This window comes from Tamandua tetradactyla, chromosome 1, assembly GCF_023851605.1.
Source record: "Tamandua tetradactyla isolate mTamTet1 chromosome 1, mTamTet1.pri, whole genome shotgun sequence".
NCBI lineage: Eukaryota > Metazoa > Chordata > Mammalia > Pilosa > Myrmecophagidae > Tamandua > Tamandua tetradactyla.
This window is the reverse complement of record NC_135327.1, coordinates 181,605,071-181,618,691: the sequence shown is the minus strand read 5'-3', so window position 1 is coordinate 181,618,691 and position 13,621 is coordinate 181,605,071. Positions and strand designations below refer to the sequence as shown.

Sequence of the window (13,621 nt, the reverse complement as noted above, 5' to 3'; positions counted from 1 at the left end):
TGAAAATTTATTGAGATTTGCTTTGTGACCCCATATATGGTCTATCCTTGAGAATGATCCATTAGCACTTGAGAAAAAAATATATCTTGCTGTTGTGGGGTATAATGTTCTATAAATGTCTGTTAAGTCTAGTTTGTTTATTGTACTATTCAAATTCTGTTTCTTTATTGATCCTTTGTCTAGATGTTCTGTCCACTGATGAGATGGGGAATTGAAGTCTCCAACTATTATGGCAGATGTGTCTATTTCTCTTTTCAATGTTTTCAGTGTTTCCCTCATGTATTTTGGAGCAGTCTGGCTTGGTGCATAAATATTTATGATTGTTATGTCTTCTTGTTGAATTGTTTCTTTTATTAATACATAGTGTCCTTCTTTTTCTCTTTTAACTGTTTTCCATTTGAAGTCTAATTTGTTGGATATTAGTATAGCTACTCCTTTTTTCTGATGGTTGTTTGCATGAAATATCTTTTCCCAACATTTCACTTTCAACTATGTTTCTCCTTGGGTCTAAAATGCATCTCCTGCAGATAACATATAGATAAGTCCTGATTTTTAATCCATTCTGCCAGTCTATGTCTTTTGACTGGGGAATTTAATCCATTAACATTTAGTGTTATTACTGTAAGGGAAGTACTTTCTTCTACCATTTTGCCTTTTAGATTTTATGTGTCATATCTAAATTTTTCTCTTTTTATCTTTACTGATAGCCTACATTTCTACACTCTTCTCCACATCTCTCTCTCCTGCCTTTTCCTATCTGCCTCTAGTGCTCCCTTTTGTATTTCTTGCAGAGCCAGTCTCTTGGTCACAAATTCTCTTAGTGATTTTTTTTGTCTAAAAATGTTTTAATTCCCCCTCATTTCTGAGGACAATTTTGCTGGATATAGAATTCTTGCTTGGCAGTTTTTCTCTTTTAGAATCTTAAATACATTGTACCACTGTCTTCTCACCTCCATGGTTTCTGCTGAAAAATCTACATATGGTATTATTGGGCTTCCCTTGTAGATGATGGATTGCTTTTCTTTTGCTGCTTTCAAAATTCTCTCTTTCTCTTTGACATCTGACAGTTTGATTAGTGAGTGTCTTGGAATATGCATATTAGGATCTATTCCATTTGGGATATGCTGTACTTCTTGGATCTGTAATTTTAAATCTTTCATAAGAGTTGGGAAACTTTCAGTGATAATTTCCTCCATTAGTCTTTCTCCTCCTTTTTCCTTCTCTTCTCCTTCTGGGACACCCACAACACGTATATTCATGCACTTCATGTTGTCATTCAATTCCCCGAGTCCCTGCTCATGTTTTTCCCTTCTTTTCCCTATTTTTTCTTTTGCTTGTCAGATTTCAGATGTCCCATCCTTCAGTTCACTAGTCCTTTCTTCTGCCTCTTGAAATCTAACACTGTAGGCTTCCATTTTTTATTTTCATCTCTTCTACTGTCTTTCATTCCCATAAGTTCTGTGATTTGGTTTTTGTCAGACTTTTGATTTCTTCTTTTTGTTTGCCCATTCCCTTCTTTATATACTCCCTCAATTCATTGATTTGATTTTTGATGAGATTTTCCATGTCTGTTTGAACATCCTGAATTAGTTGTTTCAACTCCTGTATCTCATTTGAATTGTTGGTTTGTTCCTTTGACTGGGCCTTATCTTTGATTTTCCTAGTATGACTTATTTTTTTGCTGGCACCTAGGAATTTAATTTCCTTAATTAGTTTATTCTGCAGATAATTTTTACTCTTTTACCTAGGATTTTCTTGATGGATGGCTTTGTTCTCTATCTATTCTTTAATGTTCAGTTCAGCATATTCTAGACCTCTAGCATAGGTTTTGTTTAGCTTATCAAAAATTTTCAGTTCTTATTTTTTGTTTCTCACCCTGCCTATATTTGGAGACTTTTTTTTTAAGGAGGATTTACTCATTTATATAGATCCCAGTCAGATTTTCCCAGACTGGACTGGCCTACTCTCAGGACAAAAGAGTCACCTGCATCAGTTTTCCTTCAGGGTGAGACCCAGCAGGTTGACAGACTTTCCTATAAAACCTCTAAATTCTGTGTTTTTCCTGTCCTGCCCAATATGTGGTGCTTGTCTGCCTGAGGCTTTTCACTAGCATAATGTCATTCAAGGCCTTTAACTTCAGGAAATTCTCCCTTTAATAGCTTCAGTTTTCCAGACCCTGGGACCTGAATTCTTTTAGGATTCCACCTGAGCTGGGCGACACCCCTCTCTTGGGGAAGGCACAGCCTCCAGGGAATTAACTCCTTTCACCTGATCAGCCTCTTTGTCTCTCAGAGAAGCTTAATTCTGCCGTTGTCTGCGGCAGATGGAACTTGAGAAGCCTTGCAGTTCTATCTAATGAGAGTTCTGTGTGGGGTCATGGCTGGTCCAGCTTATCCAGATTGGTGTATGCTGTGTGTCCAGTCACTGATGTAGCCCCACAGTTGTTCTGTACTGTTCCTGGATATTTACTAACTGTCTAGAAGGTGAACTAGATTCCACACCTCATTAAACTGCCATCTCGCCTCACTCTCCCCTCCATTGTTCTATTAATGTGCTTTTTATTAAGTTGAAACACACTTGTAAACCTTGGATAAATCTCACTTGATTATCATCTATAATTCTTTTATTGTGCTTTGGATTTTGTTTGCAAGTATAGAGGATTTTTTGCATATCTATTCGTAAAGGATATTGGTCTGTAATTTCTTTTCTCATGGTATCTCTTTCTAGCTTTGGTGTTAGCATGATGGTGGCCCCATAGAATGAGTTAGAGAGTACTGCCTCCTCTTCCATGGTTTGGAAGTGTTTGTGCAGGATTGGTATTAATTTTTCTTGAAATGTTTGGTAACATTCACCTGTGTAGCCATCTGTTTCAGTTTGCTAAAGCTTTTACAATGGGGATTTATTAACTTACAACTTATAGTTCTTAAGCCATGAAAATGCCTGAATTATGGCACCGATAGGATGATACCTAGACTCTGAAGACAGGCTGCTGGCATCTAGGATACCTCTGTCACATGGGAAGACACATGGTTGTTGTTGGCTGGTTCTTGACATCCTGGGTTTCATTGCTTTCAGCTTCTAGTTGCAATGTCTTCCTCTGTGTGTCCTCATTTAGCTTCTCAGGGGATTTTCTCTCTAAAATCTCTGGCCTTTTTTTTTGTCTTTTATCCTCTCACAAAGGACTCCAGTAAAAGAATCAAGATTCTTAAATGGGCTGGATCACATCTCTTTTGAAATAACCTAACCAGTAGATCCCACCCAAAATAGGTCTTTACCCAAGGAATGGATTAAAAGAACATGGCCTTTACCAGGGTATATAACAGCTTCAAACCAGCACACAATCCCCCTTTTTCTTTGGGGAAAAATTTTTGATGACAGATTCAAACATTATTAGTTATTGGTCTTTTGACATCTTTTTCTTTTCTTTTCTTACCTAGGTGTACTTTATTGATGGTACATGACAAGGTGGGGCTCTCAGCCCCTCCCCTGCTTCAGTGGGTCTGGGATGGAAACTGTACAGGATGGGTGATTCTCAGTATTAGGGGATCGAGTTGAGTCCAGGACTCCCCAAGAGCTGACAGCCTCTCTTCCTCTCATGCTGTTGCTGGGGCTGGTAGTCCAGGGGATCTTACTCCTTGGGTGCCATGTAGACCATAAGGTCCACCACCCTGTTGCTGTAGCCAAATTCATCATCATACCAGGAAATGAACTTAACAAAGTGGTCATTTAGGACAATTCCAACTCCAGCATCAAAAGTGGAAGAATGGGTTTCACTGTTGAAGCTTCAGGAGACAGCCCGGTCTTCAGTATAGCCAAGCATGCCCTTTAGGGGGCCCTGTGACATCTGTTTCTCCACCTTCTTGATGTCATCATACTTGGCCACTTTCTCCAGCTGGTGTCCCAGATCTACAGTGGACACATTGGGGGTGGGGACATGGAAGGCCATGCCAGTGAGCTTCCCGTTCAGCTTCAGGATAACCTTGCCACCTCCTTAGCAGCACTGGTAGATGCAGGGGTGATATTCTAGACAGCGTTATAGCTGCCATGCTACGTTTTCTGAGATGGGCCATCTACAGTCTTCTGATTGGCAGTGGTGGCATGGATGGTGATCATGGGTCCCTCCACAATGCCAAAGTTGCCATGGATGACCTTGGCCATCCATGGTCAAGGCAATTGGTGGTGCAGGAAGCATTGCTGATGATCTTGAGGGAGTTGTCATAGTTCTTATGGTTCACACCCATCACAAAAAATGGGGTGGTTGGCTAAAGGGACAGAGGTGGTGATTCTTTGGATATCACCCTTCAAGTGAGCATCAGCTTTCTCCGTGGTTGTGAAGACACCAGTGGACTTCACAACATATTCAGCATCAGCTTCACCCCATTTGGTGTTGGTAGGGTCTCATTCCTGGAAGATAGTAATGGGATTCCCATAGATGACAAGGTTCCTGTTCTCAACCTTGAACTTGTCGTGGGTGGAATCATGCTGGAATATGTAGACCATGTAGCTGAAGTCAATGAAGGATCATTGATGGCAATAACCTGCACTTTGTCAGAGTTTACAGCAGTCTTGGTGACTAGACACCCAATCCAGCCAAATTCATTTATTCTAACCTTCACCATCATGCCTCAGAAATGTGGCTGCTACTGCACAAAAAGATGAGGCTGGTTGTCAAGTGGGAAGGAGCAGAGAGCTGAGATTTTCTGTTTCTTTTTGGAGTTGATATAGATAGTGTGTGTTTTTTAGAATTTGTCCCTTTCACTTAGGTTATCTAATTTTTTGGCATATAGTAGTATGTAGTATCCTCTTATAATCCTTTTTATTTCTGTGGAATTGGTAGCAATTTCTCCCTGTCATTTCTGATTTTAGTTATTTTTGCATTTTCTCTTTTTCTCTGTCAGTTCAGCTAAAGATTTATTGATTTTATGTTTTGAAAGAACCAATTTTTTTCATTAATTCTACTTTAAATCTCTAGTCCATTCATCTCAGCTCTAATCTTTATTTCCTTCCTTCTGCTTCCTTTGGGTTTAGTTTGTTCTTTTTCTCCCTACATCCTTCAGTTGTGAAGTTTAGTCACAAATTTCTTAGTTTTTGATGTAAACATTTAGAGCTATAAGTTTTCCTCTGATCCCTGTCTTTGCTGCACCCCTTAAGTTCCAGAACATTGTGTTTTCATTTTCATTTATCTCATTTACTTATTTCCTCTTGTGATTTCTCTTTTGCTCCACTGGGTGTTTTGAAGTACATTTCTTAATTTCTGTATATTTGTGAATTTTCTATTTCTTGCTCTGTGATTTGTTTCTAGCTTCATTCCATTGTGTTTGGAGAAAAGACTTTCAATATTTTTAAATGTATTGTGACTTGTTTTGTGACCTAAGACATGGTCTATGTTGCAGAATGAAACAGGTGCACTAGAGAAGAATGTGTATTCTGCTGCTGTTGGGTAAAATGTTCTATGTATGTCTTTTAGATCTAGTTGAGTTCTAATGTTGTTTAAGTGTTCTATTTCCTTTCTGATCTTCTGTCTAGATGTTCTGTCTATTATTGAAGGTAGTATATTGACATCTTCCACTATTAATTTGAAATATCTATTGCTCCTTTCAAATATGTCATTATTTACTTCATATATTTTGAGGTTCTGCTATTAGGTGTAATTGTCATATCTTCTTGTTAAATTGTCCACTTTATCAGTATATAATATTTTTTTTGTCGCTTATAACAGATTTTTTGGATTTAATTATATTTATTGTGAATACAACATGTATAAAAAAATTTGAGAATATTTGAACAGTTTAACAAATAATTACAAGGCAAGAGAATAGAACATTGCTAACTCCAGAAGATTCTGTGTGCCATCTATTAGTTTGGAAATTAGGCATTCAGCTTCTGTTCTTCTAGACATTATCCTAGAAATTACAACTTGTATATTCAGTTTGTCAAACATAAAGTTAATACTTTTATCCTTCTAGATAATGCAAGTCCTTGGGAAGGTTTAACTACATTTAACCCATCCCAGTTTATATTATTGTTTTCTTTACTTTTTTTTTTTTTTTTTTTGCCTGGGCAGACACCGGGAATCAAACCCGAGTTTCTGGCATGGCAGGCGAGAACTCTGCCTGCTGAGCCACCGTGGCCCACCCTGTTTTCTTTACTTTTTTTAAAAACCACATTAGGGTGGGCCACAGTGGCTCAGCAGGCAGAGTTCTTGCCTGCCATGCCAGAGACCTGGGTTGATTCCCAGTGCCTGCCCATGCAAAAAAGGAAAAAACACATTAGACATCATTATTATCATGCATTTAGGTTCATATCCTTTTATATAGACATTATACATTTTCCTTGCTTTTCATTCCTTCTTGTATTTTAGGCCTTCCCTCTGCCTGAAGAGAGAAAGAATTTCCTTTAGTGAGAAGCTGACTGGTGATGAAATCTATTTAATCTATCTGATGTCTTTTTTGCTCTCATTTGAAATAAACTTCTGTTGAGTATAGAATTCTAGGTACACAGTTGTTTTCTTTCAGCACATTAACTTTCTACTATATTCTGGATCCTATTGTCATTGAGAAGTTGGTTGTTCTTCCTTCCGTTCTACCTTTGGGTAATATTTTTTTATTCCTTGAGATACTTTAATAATCTTCTCTTTGTCTTTGGTGTTCTGCAATTTCACTGTGATTTTGTATCTCACTAATACATCATGCATGGCCCTCTGTTGGAAAAATATTGATTCATAAGATACTAATTATTTAAAATTTAAGACTCAGTTTACGGACTAGTAAGAACTCAGTTTTCATAAATGTTCCAGCTGCTTAATAATTGAATGCATATTTTCCAGTTGCCACATTAGTACTTTTATCAAAAGTAGTTAGATTTTTAATTTTTTCCTCAGTATTTCTTAACCTCTATGTTTCTTTTCTGTATTGTGGATAATTTCTTCTTTTTTCTCTACCTGCCCACTGTTTCTCTCTTTAGCTTTTAGGCATATCAATTGACCTTCTAATTTCAATTTTTATATTTTCTCTGATTAGCTGTTAGACACAACAATTGAGCCTCTAATTTCAATTTTTATACTTTTTAATTCTATAATTACTACTTGCTTATTGTTTTAAAATGTTTTATTAAGATTTTTTTTTCAAATCTACAGAAAAATGCAAATATAGTATAATGAACATCCATTTACCCTTCACCTAGGTTGACTAGCTGTTAGCATTTTGCCTCACTCCTTTTAACTGTGTGTGTGTACTTTTATATTCTGAACCATTTGAATGTTGCAAACATTAAAATCCTTCACTCCTAAGTACTTTAGTATGTTTCTCTTAAGAAAAGAATATTTTCTTGCTTAATCAAACATAATTAAATTGTTCCTCTGCCACCCAGAACCATGGCATAAGCACATTCAGCTATGATCTTCCTCTAGAGGCAATAACTTTTCACCTTGCATGGGCCGTAGGTTTGCCTATCTTTTCTTCTTCCATGTATAACTTCGACCAATATCTCTCACCCCCAACCTTTCTGGTTCTTTTTAAAATATTTTTATTGAGAAATCTTCACACATGCATTCATAGATGGTATACAATCAATGGCTCACAATATCATCACATAGTTATATATTCATCACCATGATCATTTTTAGAACATTTGCATCCCTCAAAAAAGAAAAAAAACCTCATACATTCCCTCCCTCTCATCGACCATGAGTATTTCGATCTACCCAGTTTTTTGCCCTTTATCCCCCCCCTATTATTTATTTATTTTCTATCCTTATTTCTTTTACTTATCTGTTCATACCCTGGATAAATGGAGCATAAGGCACAAGGCTTTCATAATCACACAGTCACTTTATAAGTGTTATATCTTTATTCAATTGTCTTCAAGAATCAAGCCTACTGGAACACAGCTCAACAGTTTCAGGTACTTTCCTGAAGCCACTCCAATACACTATAAGCTAAAAAGGGATATTTGTACAATGAATAATAACCTCCCAGCCTCTCAACTGTTTTTGAACTCTCTCAGCCACTTTATTTTGTCTCATTTCTCTCTTCCCACTTTTGGTCAAGAAGGCCTTCTCAATCCCATGATTCTGGGTCCCAGCTCATCCCATGAGTTCTGTGACATGTTGCCAGGGAGATTTTCACCTCAGGGAGTCATGTACCATATGGGGGGCAGGCAGTGAGTTCACCTGCTGAGTTGGCTTAGAGAGAGAGGCCACATCTGAACAACAAAAGAGGATCTCTGGGGGTGACTCATAGGCGTAGTTATAAGAAGGCTTAACTTCCCCTTTGTAGGAGTAAGTTTCATAGGAGCAAACCCCATGATTGAGGGCTCAGCCTATTGAATTGGTTGTCTCCATCTCCCTCATTTTTTTTTAACTTTTTTTACTGTATAGTATAACACATATACAAAGCAAAGAAATAAAAAAGCAATAGTTTTCAAAGCACTCTTCAACAAGTGGTTATAGGACAGATCCCAGAGTTTGTCGTAGGCTACCATATGATCCTCTCATATTTTTTCTTCTAGCTGCTCCAGAATATAGGAAGCTAGAGGGTTTAAATACTTTTTTATCATCACAATTGACTTTTTTTTCTTCTTTTTTTGTGAACAATAACATATATACAAAAACCTATAAATTTCGAAGGACAGCACCACAATTAGTTGTAGAGCATATTTCAGATTTTGACATGGGTTACAATTTCACAATTTTAGGTTTTTACTTCTAGCTGCTCTAAAATACTGGAGACTAAAGGAGATATTGATTAAATGATCGAGCAATCATATTCATTTGTTAAGTCCTACCTTCTATGTATAATTCTACCTTCACCTTTGATCTTTCCATACCTCTTTTTTGGGGTGTTTGGACTATAACAATTCTAAATCTTTTATATTGGAAGAGTCTGTCACTAATATGGGGTAGGGAGATGGAGCTATCTGATTCTGGAGAGGTTGGGCTAGGTTTCAGGACTTATTTGGACCAGGGACCCATCTGGAGGTTGTAGATTTCTGGAAAGTTACTCTAGTGCCTGGAACCCTTGCAGAATCTTATAAATTGCCCTAGGGGTTCTTAAGAACTGGCTGGAATGGTCCTGGTTGGGGGTTGGCTGGTTCTGATAGGTAGCAAGGTCTACCTGAAGCTTGTGTAAGAGCTACCTCCAGAGTCGCCTCTCGACTCTATTTGAACTCTCTCTGCCACTGATACTTTATTAATTATACATCTTTTCCCCCTTTTGGTCAGGATGAAATTGTTGATCCCATGGTGCCAGTTCTGGCTTCATCCCTAGGAGTCATCTCCCATGTCATCAGGGAGACTTTCACCCCTGGATGTCATATCCCACATAGGGGGGAGGGCAATGATTTCACTTGAAGAGTTGGGCTTAGAGAGATTGGAGTCACATCTGAGCAACAACAGAGGTCCTCCAGAAGTAACTCTTAAGCATGTCTATAGGTAGTATAAGCTTCTCTGCTGCCTACGTAAGCTTCAGAAGAGTAAACCTCATGATTGAGGGCATGGCCTATTGATTTGGATGTCCCTAAAGTTTGACAGAGTATCAGAGGATTCCCTGATGGTAAGGTTTAATAGTTCTATATTCTTTCTCTCCTCCCTCTGGGGACTTTGCCAATACTTTTTGATTATCTGCTTAATATACTATAGAATGTTTCAAGGCATTACAATAATCTATACAGGATTAAAAGACCTCTTTCTTATTCCGTGCTTCCTGTGTTTCAGTTCAAATGAGCTATACAGATAGGTTGAATTAGATTATGCACTACAGAAAATTTCAGTTCCAGACCCAAAAAACCTTTCTTCCATTGGTCTCAAAGAGTATGTGTGGATCTAAAATACAGACACTGTCTTCCTTTTCCTTATGTTCTGAATTACTTTACCCCCAACCTGTTTGGCTTCATTCTTATCTCTAAATATCAGGTTATATATAAAAAACAGCCTCTCAAAATCCAGAAATAATGATCACCACTCCGGACTTAATGTGTCTGCTCTAAAAGCTTACAATCTAGGCTCCTGTTTTCTTATAAGCGTTTTCTAAAGTTGACCATACCATTGTTGTTCTTTCGTTTCTGGCTTATTTTGTCTCACCAGCTGTCCCACATGTTCATTCACATCATTGCATGCCTCACAACTTTGCTTCTTTTTGCAGCAGCACAACCTTCATACATAAATATGCCCCATTGTTTGCCAATCTACTTCTCTGTCAGTGCTTCCTTCAGCCACCTGCATTCATCAGGCATCATGTAGAAGGCCCAAAGTCCACAGTCCATCAAAACCCTCAATTCCAGGCAGTTTCATCATTCCCAAGAGAAAGAAAACCAATAAACACACCATCACCAAATAGGAAATCTAAACCTCCTCCTAACTCTTGTCCCTCCCCCTATTATTTATCTCTGTTGCTGTGATAGTGCTGATGGTTTACTTTTGAACATAGCTCATAGCATGCAAGAACAGTTTTCTGCCTGTGCCATGTTGGTTATAACTTGCACGGAAAGTCTTTTTTCATCCTTTCACTTTCAATCTATTTGTATCCTTGTGTTTAAGATGAGTCTCTTGTAAGCAGCATATAGCTGGATTATGTTTCTTAATCCATTCTGCCAATCTGTACCTTTTAATTGGTAAATTTAGTCCATTAACATTCAGTTATTACTGAAAAGGCATTTCTTGATTCCACCATCTTATCTTTTTGTTTTATTTGTCAGGTCTGTATATACTTTTCCCTCTTTCTCTCTGTATTATTTAAATTATCCTTAGTGGTACTCTTCAATTCTGTGCCCTCCTCCAGACTTCCCTCTCCTATCTTTTTTTTTCAGTCAGCATAACTCCTTTTAGCATTTCTTCTAGAGCTAGCCTCTTGTTGACAAATTCTTCCAGGACTTCTTTGTCTGTGAAAACTTTAATCACTCCCTCAATTTTTTCTTATTTTTGTTTTTGTTTTTTTGCATGGGCAAGTTCTGGGAAGTGAACCTGGGTCTCTGACATGGCAGGCAACAATTCTGCCTGCTGAACCACCATGGCCCACCCTCTCCCTCAATTTTGAAAGACAATTTGGTTGGGTACAAAATTCTTGGCTGGAAGCCTTTCTCTTTCAGGATTGTGAATATATCATACTACTGCCTTCTCACCTCTAGGGTGTTAGTTGAGTAGTCTGAACTTAGTCTTATTTGGTTTCCCATGTATGTAGTAGATTGTTTTTCTCTTGCCACTTTCAGGATTTTCTGTTTCTCTTCAACATTTGACAGACTGTTTAGTATGTGCCTTGGGATAGACTTATTTGAATTTATTCTGTTTGGAGTTCGTTGGATTTCTTTGACTTGTATATTTATGTCCTTTATGAGGGTTGAGAAGTTTCCCCCATTATATTCTCAACCACTCTTCCTAGCCCTTTACTCCTCTCTTCTCCTTCTGGGATACCAATGATTCTTATATTTGTGCATTTTGTTTTGTCTATCATTTCCCTGAGTTCCCATTCAATTTTTTCCATCTTTTTTTGCCATTGCTGGTGCGAGTCTTCAAAGTCAATTGTCCTGTCCTCTATATCACTTATTTTTTCTTCTATTTCTTCAAATCTGGTGTTGTGTGCCTCTAGTATGTTTTTTGTTAGTCAACAGTCTTTAATCTGTGATTTCTGCTATTTTTCTATTTATTCTTTTAAATTCCTCTTTGTGTTCTTCTACTGTCTTCTTGATCACCTTTATGTCATTTGCTTTCCAACTTATTTTATTGAGTAGATTTGTATGAACATCTTTGATTAATTGTTGCAACATCTGTGTCTCCTCAGGTGTTTTAATTTGGTCATTAGGCAGGGCTATATCTGTCTGCACTGTGATATGCAGACACTGTGATCTTCTGCTGTCTTCGTCGCCTATAGATAGCTTGATTGATTTACTTCGGCAGTTGATTTCTTTCAGTATTCTAAGGCCTTGTGTTTGCGGGATGGTTGTACAGCAGACAGCAGAGTATGGGGTGGGGCACTCAGTGCGGTGATTTGTTTCAGGGCAAGAATGGGTGCAGGTTGGGGATGTTACGCTGGTGCTTGTGAACGTGGGCACCAATCGGTGGGGGTGGATGTAACTGTGCGGGTGCACCAATGTGGAGAACACAACCCTGGTGTGCCCTGGTCTAAGACTCGGGGCCCTTTGTGCGCATGTGTAGAGCTGTGGCAGCAGGTTGGGTTAGGCCTTTGTGGGTTAGGGGCAGATGTGACCCAGCTGTGCAGGTCGGCACTTTCTCAGAACTAGAAAGTGAGGCTGAGGGCTGCACGGTTCTGGGACTCCTGTAAAGTGTGGTTCCCAGAGCTGAATGATGTGATTGGGGGCTGTGCACATGCATGGGCCTGGGAGTGCTGTGAATGGATGTGCTGATCTCAGGGAGGGCAGGGTGAGGATGTGTGACACTATGGGTGGGTGGGGGGCGAGGGCAGCCTCGGTATGGAGGTTAGTGTCTATAACCTTTATGCGCTGGCAACAACCTGCAGGGAACAAGGAGGGGGAGGTAGTACTCAGGAGGGGTGCAGGAGAGGTGGGTTGGGCAGCACTTGGCGTGGGGGTGTGGGGCAGGTACGTGCAGGTATGTGCACTGGGGGCTGGTGGGGTGGGGGCACACATCACAGTCACATTGTAAAAACTATATCATTATCATTGTAAAATCATCTTCAAGAAACATGGCTACTGGAACATAGCTCTACAGTTTCAGGTTCTTCCCTCTAGCCACTCCAATACATCATAAACTAAAAAGGGGACAGCTATGTAATGTGTAAGAATAACCTCCAGGAAATTCTTAACATCTTATTCAGATGGAAGATGGTTACTTTTTACTCTCGGTTTTCAGATGGAGAAAATAATGCTCTTGCTAAGATGCAGTTCTCATTCTCAGTCAATGAGGCATGACTATATTTGGCAGTCATGTTATTTGTTAATATAAAATAATATCTAAGAAAAATTTTAATAGATTTCTCAACAAGGAGGGAGGAGAAGAGACCGAAACTCAACCAAAGGAGCTTTATCCAGAGACTTTGTATAGATGGTCTGAAGCCTAAGATGGAGATAGCACTGAGAGTGGAAATGGGTACAGCTTATATAGGATGGTTGGCAGGAAGTAGTGAAAGGGATGCGGTGGGTTTTCTTTGTCTAGCTTGGAAGAGGGTAGTTGGCAGGTTTCCACTGGTTGGTTTTGGAAGCAGGGGACTAAGTTGGGAGTTGGCAGCTTTTCATTGGGGAGGTTTAAAATTTAAAGGTCACCCGTAGTCATATAAAGTTGCAGCTGCTGGAGAGCAGATGTTGGGTAAGGGGAGCTTATCTCAAGATTTCAGCTGCAGAGGGAAAGAGGGAATGGGCTGGGATAGGCTTGGTGTGTTTCCTAGAAAACACGGGTGGGGGAAAAAAGCTTTTTGAAATATTTGGTCACATGGGGAAAGAGGTTCTGCCTAACAATTTCAAGTACACAAAACAAAATGTAGACATTGTACCATTCGTGAGAAAAGGAAGAATTTGTATATATTCTTATTAGCTTGTGTATGCTTAGAACAGCTTTAGAAGGATACACAAGAAATTGGTAACCTTATTTCTCAGAAACTAGATCACAGGAGACTAGGAGAGGGAAGGAGAATTTTCACTGTTCTCCTTTGTACCT

The 13,621-nt window shown here is 38.9% G+C and overlaps 1 protein-coding gene across 1 annotated transcript in view; it reads left to right on the top strand.

Annotated features, from left to right (window-relative positions):
• SVOPL (SVOP like) overlaps window positions 1–13,621 on the top strand; it is a 92,937-nt gene that overhangs the window by 22,519 nt on the left and 56,797 nt on the right. The gene's annotated exons all lie outside the window — the stretch shown is intronic.